Source organism: Choristoneura fumiferana, chromosome Z (assembly GCF_025370935.1).
Source record: "Choristoneura fumiferana chromosome Z, NRCan_CFum_1, whole genome shotgun sequence".
NCBI lineage: Eukaryota > Metazoa > Arthropoda > Insecta > Lepidoptera > Tortricidae > Choristoneura > Choristoneura fumiferana.
The window spans coordinates 14,181,876-14,197,031 of NC_133472.1; the positions used below are offsets into that span (position 1 = coordinate 14,181,876).

General features: G+C 34.8%; 1 protein-coding gene across 2 annotated transcripts in view; it reads left to right on the forward strand.

Annotated features, from left to right (window-relative positions):
* Positions 1-3,187: 3,187 nt before the first annotated feature.
* Prip (aquaporin prip) overlaps positions 3,188-15,156 on the forward strand; it is a 30,206-nt gene continuing 18,237 nt past the window's right edge. For both annotated transcript variants that reach the window (XM_074088379.1, XM_074088388.1), the window contains exon 1: positions 3,188-3,366. The gene's annotated coding sequence lies outside the window, so the exon portion shown is untranslated. The remainder of the gene's footprint in view (positions 3,367-15,156) is intronic.

The window sequence follows — 15,156 nt, forward strand, 5'->3', positions numbered from 1 at the left end:
TCTCTGATTTATAACTTCGTAATTAATGGTAAGGGTGGCGCAACGCAAAGGACAGTCTTAGGGTTCAGTTCATGGTTTCCGAAACAGTATTTACAGGCTGGCACACATAGCGACTATAATATTGTAATGAATCCTAATTTCTGGGACAAAAGACATCCTACTCGTTAAACCTGAGGCCGTATTGCCTAACTTTCTGACGCGATCGCAATGAGGGCTATCGTTTTTTGTCTCACTAGATGGCGCACTGTTGCGTGAGGTTTTTAAGTATGGCTTCCAAAGCCTGTTATTACGGGCGTGAAAACAAAGTTTAGATTAAAATCATATTTAATACACCTTAAAACCGTACCATAAAAATATCGGCATGCCACAGTGTTGCATAGTCCCCGTTTTGTTCGGAAATAAGGGAGGACAAAGGTTTCCGAAAGACAAAACTGTCTCTAAACACAGACATTTATTGCCCCGGAACGCATATTTGCCATAATTAATTTCAGATATTGCAAAATATTCATAAAATTATTCTAATTTTAAATAAACCCGAGTAGCTCACCCAAAAACTGAGATTTGACATTTCGGAGACCTCACGCTACACTAGCGCCTCTAGTGGCGAATTCATGCGCGATAGCCCTCATTAAATGACAGATTTCGCATACAAAAACTGTGATTTGATTGCGATCGCGAGCGTTAGAATCATAGGCAATATGGCTTCAGGTTACTAACTATCCTACTATAAGTTGAACGTCCGAGTTCTCGACTCGACACAATGCCCTTTAAATAGATAACACCCTGCTGCCACCTCTATTGCTAGTATTAGGCAAAGCTCTGCGCAGGGAGCGCCACTATAATAGTTAATTTATAGTTTGTTGCCATGACGGATTATTAGAGGTATATATGTATATATATATATATAATATGATATGACGGCATTTTATAAACCTTTAAATTTAAGACATTCAAAAGACTGCAATGTTCACAGTTTGTGCTAGTGCTGCATTGTGCTGGCAGAATATTGCGGTAATATTCTGTTCTAGAGGTTACCCGCGGCTTCGCACGCGTAAACTATTCGATCTGGTAGTTACAATCGAAATTCCATTATTTTACAAAATTCTCCTGAGAAATCCCAAAATTTATATCGTGATCTTCATTGAGGTTGTGTTAAGAACCAGTGGTTCAATTTTCTCAATTTATCCCTATCCCGTGCCTAAGCCTATGTGTTATTCCAGACATCCAGCTACCTTCATACCAAATTTCATGACTAAGCCTAGCGGTTGTTATTTCGAGATAGTTCCCTGTCCCGTGGGAATATCGGGATAAAAAGTAGCGTATGTGTTATTCCAGATGTCCAGCTATCTACATACCAAATTTCGTCCAAATCCGTCCAACCGTTTTAGCGTGAAGGAGTAACAAACATACACACACACAAAAACTTTCGCATTTATAATGTTATAGTAGGATGACAAATATGGCAATTTGGAAAAGAGACGAACGACGATAAAAAAGACCTGGACCCAGACCATATCCAGACATTGTAATATCCTTACAAACCTTCGAGTCTCAAATAATAGTGAGAATTTATAATCTCACAACAAATATTTATAATAGCTATAAGTAATAAGGTAGAATATTTTTGCGTCCAATGATAAGTGCAAAAACCACGAAGTTTTTCTATTTATTTCTGGTTAATTATCAATGTTATTATTCATTCATTATATCAAGATTATGCGGGTTTTTTTGGAAATAATTCGATATATAGTTATTTGTGTCACAAGGGAGCAAAATGGTGTATTTACGGCGAGGGCGTACATTGAATCCAGAATGTAGCGAAGGATTCTACAATAGAATCCTGAGCGTAGCGAGGGATTCTAAAGTAGAATCCTAAGCGTTATGAGGGATTCAAGCGCCCAAGATGAAAATAATTTTGCTCCTGAGTGGCTCATACAACTTTTCACACCGAGCATTAATAAACTTGAAAAAAATAATTCTAAATATTATTAAAGAACAGCCAGCATAGAAAATGGCGTGGCTTTACAATTATCAACATCAAAAAATTACATTTGCAATAAAATCCTTAGAAAAGCCTTGAACAGAAAAATTGCACTTTGCTCCCTCTCGTCAGGGAGGAAAAGTTACTTTTCTGAAGGAGAGGTGTGAAAAGGATATTTTTTGTATACGGCTTTAACGTGTAATTTTAAGAACGTATATTTTCGCTTCCACCGAAATTTGGTTCCGGAAGATGATAAAAATAAATTTTACCCTATAAAATATTATTAGTAAATTAATTAACTGTCAAAATATGTTTGAATAATTCCGTTTTTAGACCCGCAAGCTAAATCCAACAATATAACTAACAGGAATTAAAAAAAAACAGTGATTATTTCGTAATGTCTAATAAATAATGTCTAACTTATTATCAAGAAATTGAAAGAAAGAAAGAAAGAAAAGAAAGAAAATATTTAATCGTGACAAACATGAGAACAATGGATAAAATAAATAAAAAAGAGGAAAAAATAATAATAAATAATTATCATTTAAAATACAACAATAGATATGATTAGAAATTACGTATTTTGTTAAACCGATATAACATGAGCAGCAAAAATGAGAACAAAAAGTCTCAAGGCACGTTAAAAATATATACCTAAACCTTAACTATACTTACCTTTTATGCCACTATCGTAATTAATTTTTACTTTAGAAAATATGAAACCTTTTTTTAAGTTCCTTTAAATAAAAATAAGTGAATTTCACATATGTTACAAAGAGAAAGAACGTAAATAAAACGAGTAAATTATGAAGTAAATAGGCTTATAGCAGTTTCGCCTGATTTTTACAGAATTATTAAATATTATATTTTTATAAAAGATTTACTGTCGCGGTGATAAATTTTGGTTGATTATGTAAGAATATATTTGCAAATTACCTGACGTAATTTTTAATGCAAAATAATTGCTTATTTGAATTAACTGTTGATTTTACTTAGAGCGAAGGTGTTGGGTAGCTAGTAAATATAAAGGTTTGCGCAGACCTTAACTCTACGTAACTTCCTTTTTTCCTTCCTTCCCAGTGGCCTAAATATAACTGTGGAACTCCAATAGATGGCGTTTTTATCAACATCAAAAAGATACAATTAATGCTATCTAGATGGCGCAGTAGTCGACGATTATGTTCCAATCATTGGCAGCGGCGGCTTGTTCAAATGTTCCGATCAAACGACATCAAAAACTCGCGACAAACGGCTGCGGTGAATAATTTAAATTCTGCTGCTTCAAATTAAAGCGAAAAAAAAACGGTTAAAGAAATCGTGGGACGTGAAGTACTATTATTAAGTGTTAGTTCTGCTGCACCTACTTTTGTTTCTACAAATTTAAGGTAAGTACCAAGAAGAACCAGCTTTTTCAGTTTAACATTTACTTAAATTTCGCCATTTACAAACTTTTATTTATTTAATATTTATTGCAATGCTTAGTTGACTTATCCAAAAATATTTTGATTTTGTTGTTTTCACTATTTTTCTATTTGTATTTATTTAGACGGCTGTTATCAGATGCAATTTGATATTAGGGCTAGATAAGATAACATATGGTAAGCGATAGTTGTGTCCTACTTCCAAATGCTTAAATAATCTAATTGGATGTTATGGTAGAACGACAGATTTTTGCACATAATGTCCAATCAAATGTCAACTTTTCTTGATTGTCATTAAGTTTAAAATTCTTGCATTAAACATTTGACGCCGGGTCTCATGATGCTAGTACAAAATATTTACTAGTACGTAATACGTATTAGGTATGTACTCGAGTTTTTGTATTACTTAATACACAAGTCATCATCTTCCTATTTTAGTGGCCGGAAAAAAAAAACCATTTATTGATAAAGTTTACATTTACGGTTATCATGCCGCTACATAAGTAATTTTAAAAATATTTTGATGACTATTCTTTTAATTTTACATAATATACTTATATCTTTCAACATTCTAAATTTTTCATTTAAAAGCTCATTTAATCAGTGCGCTTTAAGTAATATTGCATAAAATAAATTAGTTCGTAAGTTTTTCTTTTAGTTGGAATATATTATCTTCTCAAAGTAATTTAAATCAACTACTACTGTTGAATTTTTTCACTTTATTTACATTTTCATTCGGTTTAGTACCTGGCAAATATTTTACGTCGACTGTACCTGTCATCTCTGATTTGAAATAATGCTAAAACGCGAAATTATACTTTCACGAATTGCAATCACGCGAACGCTATAATAATAAAATAACAACCTCTTATTCATAAACGCTTTAGTTTATGTTCACCTTTTGACTGCAATTCGACAACCCTTATTTGGCTTTTTAATATACAAGGCTTATTTATGAATAAGGGGGTAAATAATTCATTTAGGGGCTGTTTCACCATCCATTGATTAGCGTTAACCGACGGTTAAATGTGATGCCGTCTCCGTCTCTTCGAACACAACAAATAGAGACGGCATCACACCTAACTGCCAGTTAACACTAATCAATTGATGGTGAAACAGCCCCTTAATGTTTTGAGTATTACGTCCGTGTTACGTCTCTTCAAAAGGCAGAAATCCCTTTTCACTTTTGTCATAAAAAGTGCCTATCTACTGGCGGCTAATTTATATATGTATTGAAGAATGTTACGAATGTTAAGACAACTTTAAATAGTCTCTGATATTTTTCCGAGTCCACCGAAAAATTACCGCCTTGGGTGGACGAACGCTTCACACCCTCAATTAGGATAATGTTATTTTTTGTCTTTCTTGTACGGAAGACTTGCTTTAACGCGAATTTTTATGTCTTAATAAATACTTCGTAGTACGGGGTCATGGTAAACGTACGTAGTAGCTGCTTACTATGTACTTAAAAATAAATATAATAACTGTATTAAGTAGCACAAGCACCTACTTATACGTTCAAACTTTGTAGTACTAGATTGACAACTTTTTATTATCTTTGCAAATTCTTGGTTAAATAAAATAAAATTAGTGAAAATACTTAAAAACGAGTCCCAAACATCTTCATTACGCCCAGATTGTTCACCCTGTTCTGCGAAACTCCCTATATATAGTTTTTTCTTTTAATATCGGCTTATTTGGCAAGCGGTGATACACCTAATAAGAAATATTAGCAGTGCAAACTTTGCCTACCTACCGTAGGTTACTAGGCTAGGCTGACATTGAGACGTGAAAATCAAGATTTGTGTCCACAATCTTGTAAAATTAACACAGTGGTGTTACATTTTTAGTGTCCAAAGCGTGTTAATTGATCAACCATGAGCTGCCGGAATCGCGGCTGCGCCGGCGACCCGATTACAGACAATGTGTGCTCGAAATTTCGCGCGGACCTTTGGCAATGGTACGCTGCTAGCCACTGGCTCGTTAGCACAGGGATTACGCCTCCGCTTTACAAAATATAATAAAAACCGGCCAAGAGCGTGTCGGACACGCCCAAAATAGGGTTCCGTAGCCATTACGAAAAAAAAAGTAATATTTTTCTAAGGATTTCGTATTTATACTTAGCCGTTATAGTTTTCCTTGAAAGTTTGATATATTTACTACCATTCTGAATTATTTCAAAATTTTCCACCCACCGGTTTAGATTTTAGAGGGGGGGACGCTCGATTTTAATGAAAATTCGCACTTTAAAGTTGAATATTTTGCAAACAAATCACTCAATCGAAAAATCGTTTTAGCAACCCCCTAATGATTTAAAAGACCTGTCCAACGATACCCCACACTACATAGGTTGGATGAGAAAAAAAAACACCCCCACTTTACGTCTATGGTAGGTACACTAGAAAACATTTTTATTTTTAGTGTACCATTTTGTCGGCATAGTTTACATACATATTCGTGCAAAATTACAGCTTTCTAGCATTGCTAGTCCCTGAGCAAAGCCGCGGACGGACGGACAGACAGACAGACATGGCGAAACTATAAGAGTTCCGTTTTTGCCATTTTGGCTCCGGAACCCTAAAAAGGATCATTTTCACTTCTCATGTTTGCAAGGTTCGTATTTATACTGGATCTAGGGGACATAAGTAAAATGAATTTTTATGCTCTAAGTAGTGCATAAAGTAAAATCTTCGTCTAAGACCAGGTACTTAAACATCAGGTGTCAACGGCCACAAACAAAAAAGTTTCTGTATTATTTTATCAATAAATCAATAAAGTCAATCAAAATAAATCAATAAAACTAAAAATTAATAATTATACAGCAATGCAGTACCTAGCAAGTGAACAATTGTTTCCACTGTTGCTATTTAATTTCCTCGCAATCGAAGTGAAAAGCAGTGTAAAACTCGAGTTTTACACTTAACTCTCTGCTTTTCACTTCGAGAGGCTTGCGATTGAGCCGGTACGGCGAGGGTGATGGACACGTCGAGGGGGTTTAATGCTCGAGTTCTAAACTCTGCTTTTCACTTCGATGGCGAGGAAATGAATTAATAGCAAACGTGGAAACAATTTTTCACTTACTATGTACCTTTTATTGTTCATGCATCATTATATAATTATACATTTTTAGTTTTATTGATCTATTTTGATTGATTTGATTAATTTTTAGTTTTATATAAATCAAAAATTATTAAAAATTACATGTAGAAACTTCTTTGTTTGTGGCTGTTTGCACCTGATTGCCTTGGTCTTAGACAAAGATTTTACGTTATGAACTAGAACTAGAGCATAAATAGAAGATTATTGTCGTGGCCTGGAAGTAGGCAATTGCTGGCTGAACGAGCTTGCGAGTCCGTTTAACTAATACGAAGCCAGCAATTGCTATTCCAGCCGAGACTAATATAAAGCTTTTCTCAAAAATGATGAATAATTCTGAAATAGACTAAACTTTTTCTCAAAATATATCATAACATTTAATTTTATTCCAATTATTTTTCTTATGCTTTCCCACCTTTTTTCATTAAAAATAAACTGCAGGTGTATTTTCCACCGAAAACACCACAAGCTGTTTCAGACCCAATAAAAAGTCCGAAGTTCCAACAAAATATCTGATACCGCCCATTAGATTTGGCTGTATACGACTTGTGCCAACATTTCCATGGCCTTTTTAACTTTTTAAAAAATTTGTGACTGACTGCAGGCGCGCTAATTTATTATTTTCGAGCTAGCGCGCCTGCAATCTTTTTAACTTTTTAATTTTTCGCTGACCATAAACTATGCACTTCACCTTCTGATATGTAAAGAATAATGTCAACTTTTACGGACATTTTTGAAAAAAAAAACATTTTATGTCGCGTAGATGTAGCATAAATACGATTTTTAATTTATATAAAATAAAAATTATCTACTAAAACATGTTAAAAGTTATGTTTTATAAATTTTAGACTGACTTATGATCAATCTGTAATTATGAAGATATTCTACCGATTAACTGTTTTCTACACATACGAAGCTTTACGTTTTGTCTCCAAGTTACTGGATGATGATAGACAGAGGTAGGGAATGCAATCGTGAGCGCCTGTACATTAAACAATACAGCCCACAGATATACAGTCTATGTCTGATATAGTTAAGTCCATACCGTATCCATCTTTGTAATCAATGTGTGTAATGATAATGATAACCATGCGACATGTACCTACACGGCTTGCAAGTATTCATGTCGCCGGTGACGATTGGCCCTGGCATGCAACCACGGACCGGCTTCTGAGTAGATTTGCCTTACATGACAAGTGCTGTGAGGCGGACAAAATAGCTCAATATGTCGGGCTCTACCCGTAGCGAATCGCCACTATTCAGCTAACTCGTCACTCACAGACCTAAGAAGGACGCCTGTCATATTCATGTCTTTGTTTTCCTCAGGCACCCAGGCAACTAGTTACCTAAGTCTTACAAAATTCTTGATGTACTTACGAGTACTTCGTAGTTTTTAAACGGATCATGTCAGAAAATCAAAATTAACAGTGATATAGTAATCTACTTTATGTACATGAGTTACACTTTGCTTTCCGTATAAAATGACAGCGCCGACATGTTATAAAAATGTACCTACATCAACGAGTGTGATGTTGATGTAACGTGGTAAGAAAAGATTAAGATTGTTTACTGAAAATGATAATTGCCGCTACTTGAATGCTGTCACTTTCAAAGATAAGAAATATACCTATGTATTTTCTTTGACCATCACTAGGGTTTAGCTTTTATTTAATTAACGTCATTTTATAGCATTGCATTTTAACTAAGTATATAGTAATTTGGACTATAATTATTTACTAGGAAATACCGGGGTGAATTCTTAAACTAGTTTCTATGTTTAAAAATAAACCGAAAAGTGGCGTGAAAACCACGTAATAGCAATATGCAGGGAAGGCGGGCCGGGCCCGTGAAATACGATATGGAAATGCGGACCGGATGTCCGGCGATGTATACTAAGCGTCGCTTTACCATTTATTTTATAAGGCTGCCCTTGAACTCTAACTGGTAATTTGTAACTTTCGAACAATAAGAAAAAATCCGCATTTTAATACCGAACAATAATTTCCTGCTTAGTTCGAAATAACTTATCGCCCACAATATCTTGCGAGTGATTGATTAGTGATTACGCTTCTATTGTTGGCAGACCGTTTATGAGAACAATTACGCGCTTCAAAGGGATAAAGGATTCATTTAGGAACTTACGAGATATTTACAGATGGGACGCAGTGTACATACATATTTTGTCCATTCGGTCACAGTTTCACCTGATGGACATCCGAAAGGATTATTCAATTTCACTGTGTGATAATAGAAAAACTGTATATAGGTACGCCTACTTTTTAACCGACTTCAAAAAAAGGAGGAGGTTCTCAATTCGAGTGTATTTTTTTTGTGTTTGTTACGCGATAACTCCGCCAAAAGTGGCCCTAATTTCAAAATTAGTTTTAGTTCTAAAGGACATACTATACATCTGATGATGGGATCTTAGAGAAATCGATGGCAACCCTCGAATTATTAACTATACTGTGTTTGAGCTTAATGGAATCGTTGTGAGATGCACTTTGGCTACAAAACAATAAAAAAATTTTTTTAACAAAAATAGAACCGACTTCAAAAACCTTGAAAATAATTTTCTACTAGTTTGAAGTCGGTGCCTCAGCACGAGCCAGCAGGAGTGATTGAAGCCCAAGTATGTAGGTGAGATGGACGACTATATAGTTCCACTCCTGCTGGCTCGTGCTGAGGCACTGACTTCAAACTAGTAGAAAATTATTTTCAAGGTTTTATGAAGTCAGTTCCATTTTTTGTTATTTTTTATTATTATTGTTATATTAACTAGATACACCAATTTTAGGCTCCGCACAGCATAAATAGATATTATTTATCCTAATTTACATGAATTTATATAATAGTAATGGGATCGCGTTTTTGCTTTCCCGACAGCCTTCATTTCCTTCGCTTTTCAGATTAGCTTTCCAACAATAACAGTAACAAGTCAATCGGGTCAATCTTGAGTGACATAAGGGGCATACCTTTTCCTCAGTGGAAGGTATTACAAACCCGCCAAATTCAAGCGTAACAAAACAAGTGCAGCAACGGTTTCCATCAAAAGCGAGTTATCGAACTTCGACTGCATTTCGGTAAAAAATCTTTTAAAAGCTCCACTTATACATAGCGTGACGTATAAAATATATATTATTATAAAAAACTACAGCAATTACCTTATTTCTGCATCAGCGTCATATTCAATTATTGACTAACAACATGGTAGACAGCCTTGACATTGGAAGCGGAACCAGTTACCAGCGTCCAACAAAAAGCACGAAACGTGTAGGTACTTAATCACGGCCATGATTCATGTCGATATGCTTCTCGTGGAAGTTGGAACACTGACTTCTGTCGTTGTCTTCTCCATGACACTAAGAGTCCAGAGCTATGTTTTAAATGTTTCGAAATGCAAATTCTACCCCTCCTCTTGATCTTCCCCTTGAACTACAAGCCCGGTGCCGTCACCTCTTTCTTGGTCTGCCTAATCGTCGTTGGCCACCTGGGCACGTAAGTAAATAATAACATATAAATAGGATAGTCTAGTGAGTTGTGAAAGCCTCAAATATTTTTGAAAAAATATATGTGTTTAAAATAAATGTTTTACGGTATTAATAAAAGAACAGAAGAAGCAAAAAACAGAACAATGGTTCTTTAATAGGTAATGGATTAAGTACAATTTTTAATGCCTGCGGAAACACTGCCATTTCCACAGAAATAAAATACAATAATGGAAACGGTTATATATAATTATAATCCCATGTTTTTATTGAATCACTTTACTGCCTTAGGTTTTTAATTGGCAGCGGGCGGCCTACACATTTACGTTGAATGAATGCAAGAAGAATCAACCTGTAATTATGAGCGTTGTCATTTAATTGCTAACGATTAATCAGTTTAAGAAACTAAACATTGAATTTTTTTATAGTACCTAGCTGCTTATTCAGTCGGTCTTCTCACATTATTATCAGAATAGCTTGAGTACATCCTTAGAGCAACACGGCGGCTTCCCCGTGTTGCTCTAAGAGTACATCGTACATAAATTTATTACATAGCAACTTACCCACATAAGACAAGTATCGAGCGAAGTACGTATCGTACCTACCCAAGGTGGGTAGCTGTGGCATTCCTACAACACTTGAGACTCCATTGTGCTTAGAAAGCGTGTCTAGAGATCAACAAAAAATTAATGGAAGTCGAATTTGGTACTCCGTCCTTTTCTGATGCGGCCCATTTAAACGAAACGCAAAAAGCGCTGTCGGGGTTTTTTTTCTTTCAAAATTACTGAGTCACGGGCTCTCCGGAGCGTAGCGTAACCCCATCGTTTTCCTCCTCGGTTCTTGGGATACAATTATGTCGGTTCTCGCGGCCGCGTGATATACACGATAATATTTAATATTATACTCAGAAGAAACAAAAGAGCTTTGGATAATTGACACTGCCTGCGGCCTTTAGACGGCACGTAGTTAGGTAGTTTCTTACGTAGCAACTATTATATCATTTAAGTATAAGGTTGAGGTCCAAAGAACCATAAAGTTGTGCACCTCAACCTCATACTTAAATGTGTACTTAAATTTTTGTGAGCTTTTATTGATTATATTCGTTTAGGGTATGGAAACATTTCAAATTTTCTGCCCTTCACACATCAATCGTCGATAGTCTGTAAACTATATCAGTCTCTTGATGTTTACGAGCAATTGATAAGTAGGTAGGTACCTAGTTATTACTAAATAAAATACGTTAGTCCATGTCCAAGTTGCTTTGAACCTGGCAGGTTTGATATTTGATTCGACACGGGTAGGTACATGCAGCGGCAAGCACCGATCGCCTAACGAAACTCCATCTATCTCATAAATTTATATAGGTACTTGCTGAGAAGATGTTAAATTCGCGCCTCTAGTAGGTACTGTACTAACTCCTTGTTTTAGTTCAATTAGTACTGGCAGCATAGTTCCATTTTTTAATATTATAATATTGAACGGACGCAAGGGTGTTACATAAGACTTGTATCCGAGCTGCCAAGGAAGCGAGTTGATTTGAAATACATATGAAAATATTATTTCGTTCCGCAAAAAGTACTAAAGTGTCACTATTGTACTATATATTATTATATAAAGTCTCAAAGATACATTAAATAATTTGTTTAAGAATACAAACTTCATTATACATGATATAATAAACTAAGTTAAAATATTTTTTTATATAAAACAGTTATACAATAAAAAATATTATATTATATTATATATATTATTATTTTTTTTTGTCACACCCACATTAAATAAGTTTATAAGATTATTAAATGTTCAGCATTTATTTAGATATAGTTAGACATGATCGCCTGCCCCTTTTTCAGGGTTTCGTTGTCCTCCTACAAGAAACCCTTTTCGTAATTTCTGTCCATCCGCAGTGGTAAAGTGGTGATAATTTTTTTCTCGTAATAAACACGTCTAAGAAGATAAATTCTTGCTCTTTTATTTATTCTCCATATTTATCTATTGACACAAACATAGGTAGGCCCATGTATAATCCCGAGTAGTTATTGCTAGATTAAACTCTGATAAGACGTAATGAAGTAGTTTGCTGTTTATAACACTATTAACGTCTTCATTATAGTGCGTACCTACTTATACGTTTCAGGCCTATACCTATAGATACTTAAGATAGAATCTGATTCCTCGTGACATGACTTACGCAGAACCTAAGTTGCTGTGCTCGTATGTTGGATTGAGTAAATTGTGTAAACTGTGTGCAGTGTTATGTAAATACTTCATAAGAAATAGCCGTCTCTTGTCAATAAACAAGGTTATTAGTGGCGCGTAAAGAATCGGGTTTCCTGCTTATTTCGCCAAGCTACTGATACACTTGATAAGCGTGGTATTGAGCATTACTTAACTAAGATTTTCCTCACTATTCAGAAATACGGGCCATTTGTAGAAAATTGTTAAAACAATACTAGTTTTAGTTCAGCATTGTGCCTGCACGGTAACGTCCGATAATCCCACTAACATTAGTTACAATCCTGATTTTAGTACCCAAATCACGCTAATACTAAATAACTACATCACCCTACATGAAATGAATCGCTGATTAGGTACATGAAAGGCACATGTATCCGAGGTCTTTATATACCCAATGCCCACCAAATAACGGGTCACTTTCACAGTGTATAGGAATAGAGATAAGTATATTCGTAAGATAGGTATCGTGTAAGAAATTTTTTTTCACCTCAGCAGCTCAAACAGGCAAGTTTTGCTATGAAAAATCAGTGAGCAAAATCGCATTTTGCTCACTCCGTGAGACGTCCACTACTGAATTCCAAATATTTGAACTTGACTTAGATCTGTCACTTTCACTTCAATATGAAAAAAGCGAAAGAGGATCAAATCCATACTAAGTTCGATTTTCAAATTCTGTAGGCCTAAAAAGAAACAAACAAACGTTCGGATACACATATAACCGCAAAATTACAAAACGTGTGTTATATTAAGTATATAGTGCATTATTAGAGGGATTTAGTATACCACATATTGTTCGAAGCTTGTACGGTGCGTTTCTCAAATATAAACTAAAAAAAGTACAAAGATAAATTAGCAAATCAAACGAGCATAAATAAACGAATATCCCGCACAATTTTACTTTTTAATTAAGCAAGAAGCATTATACCAACCTAATAAAAAAATATTTAGCATTAAAAATATGTCAATAATGAATTAATTATAATTTCGACAAATTGAAAAACATAAACACGAGGAGAAATTAAAAAAAACATAGTGAACTATATGACACCGAAATGTTACAATTTTCCCACTCTTTTAATATAGTATGCAACCTCGTTGTACGAAAGCCGCTGCTCTTGTTTTTTTTTATAATAAAATCGTTCCAACTGCCTATCTCTTAAAGTTGGATCAAATATTTGGCAAATTGAATGAATTTGCAAGTAATCTATTTATATTCATGTTTCAAACAATATAAATCTTAATAAAATCATATTTAAAGGTTTATTTTTATACTGGCTACTTTTACGTTCCATATTCAAAACCTGTCTACTTGCCGGAAGTTTAACTTTTAAAGATGTGAATCATTTTCGAGAAAAAGTTTTAAATATGATTAAGTAAGTACTATATTTATTTCTTCACAATCGGATTATATTTTAAAGTTTTTGATATTTTTTGTCTTCTAAATATATGTGGTTTTATTTTAACCTATAATTTAAATTATATGTTCTCGCTGCTGAGGTGAAAAATTGTATGTGTTACACGAGACCAAAGTTTTTTTGCATCTCGTGTGTTTGAATCCCTTGCTGCTCTTAGGATTCTAACCTAGAATCACTCGCTCACGCTCGTGATTCAATTATAGTATCCTTCGCTTACTCGGGATTCAAAATCAACACTCGCAACAAAAAACAACTTTGCTCTCTTGTTGCACAAATAACTATTTCTATTCCTTGTAAAACGTACTCTTTTAACAGATCCTTCAGCAGCAGGGCTAGGTACTACGAAACTCGAAAGTTCGAAACTCGAAGTTCGTGTCGTACCGTCCCTCTCGCTCTCGTATTAAATAGTATAAGTGTCAGAGGGACCGCACGACACGAACTTCGAGTTTCGAGTTTCGTAGTAGCCCTGCAAAACCAACGTATTTAGATACCTATGTAATCCGTGTGTTGGCATCCGTGAACAGTAGGTACGAGTATTTTAAAAATATCACAGTTTTTTGGCAAAAATAATACCTATACTGAATCGTTAAATGGTATAATGTGATACATAATATCAATCAGTAATCTGAATTAAAAACTGGGTGTTTAACTAAGAACCTAAAGAGGAAATAAAGGGCCTAGGAACACATATAACTATTAGAGACCGCAACATACTCGTATGTAAAAAGCTTGAAATACTTTATGAATGATGATTACCCGCATGCTCGTTTGTCGGCTTTTATATAAATAAAATCCTGTATACTTAAGAGATATGAACGCAGCCGTAGGCGCGGTCAATTACATTTTAAGACTTAAAGATAATGCTTCTTTAATCATGTGGCAATTGAGTGAAGCTTACATACTTTTAGATTACGAATCTTTGTAAATAAAAAAATTGGGTTTGTACCTAGTATATACTTTAACAAAGGAAACGGGTAAGTAATAGCGGCGCACCTTAAAAATGAAACACATTAAATATTGGGTACGTACACGCAATTACATAGGAATATTAGGGTAGGTTGCCTATTTAGTAAGTCAACCCAGTTGAATGCTCCTTCAATACAATACAATAACTCTTTATTGCACACCAACACTTAGTAAGCAGTACAGAAAACACAGGTATATACACAGAGATTAACGGTTTTAGTTACAACAATCCAAAACGAGCGAGAACAAAAACTAATTTTCGAGGTAGGTACACGAGTGAATTATGAGTAGGTAAGCAAAAGGGCTTTAAGTAAGCATATCGTGACGAGGATTTGGAGAGAATCGCTTAGCATGGTGCCACGCTGTGCCAGCCTCAGGATCCTGCGTGAGACATTCCACGCGGAAACAAAATGCTCACAAGACAATAAAATTAATATCAAAACGATTATATTCTTGGACAAAGCTGTTTCTCTTCGTTGAAAGAGATAACGAAAATATCCTTGTACAGCCATTATAATCCATTTGCATCACTTTGAAACGCGTAAATTCGATTC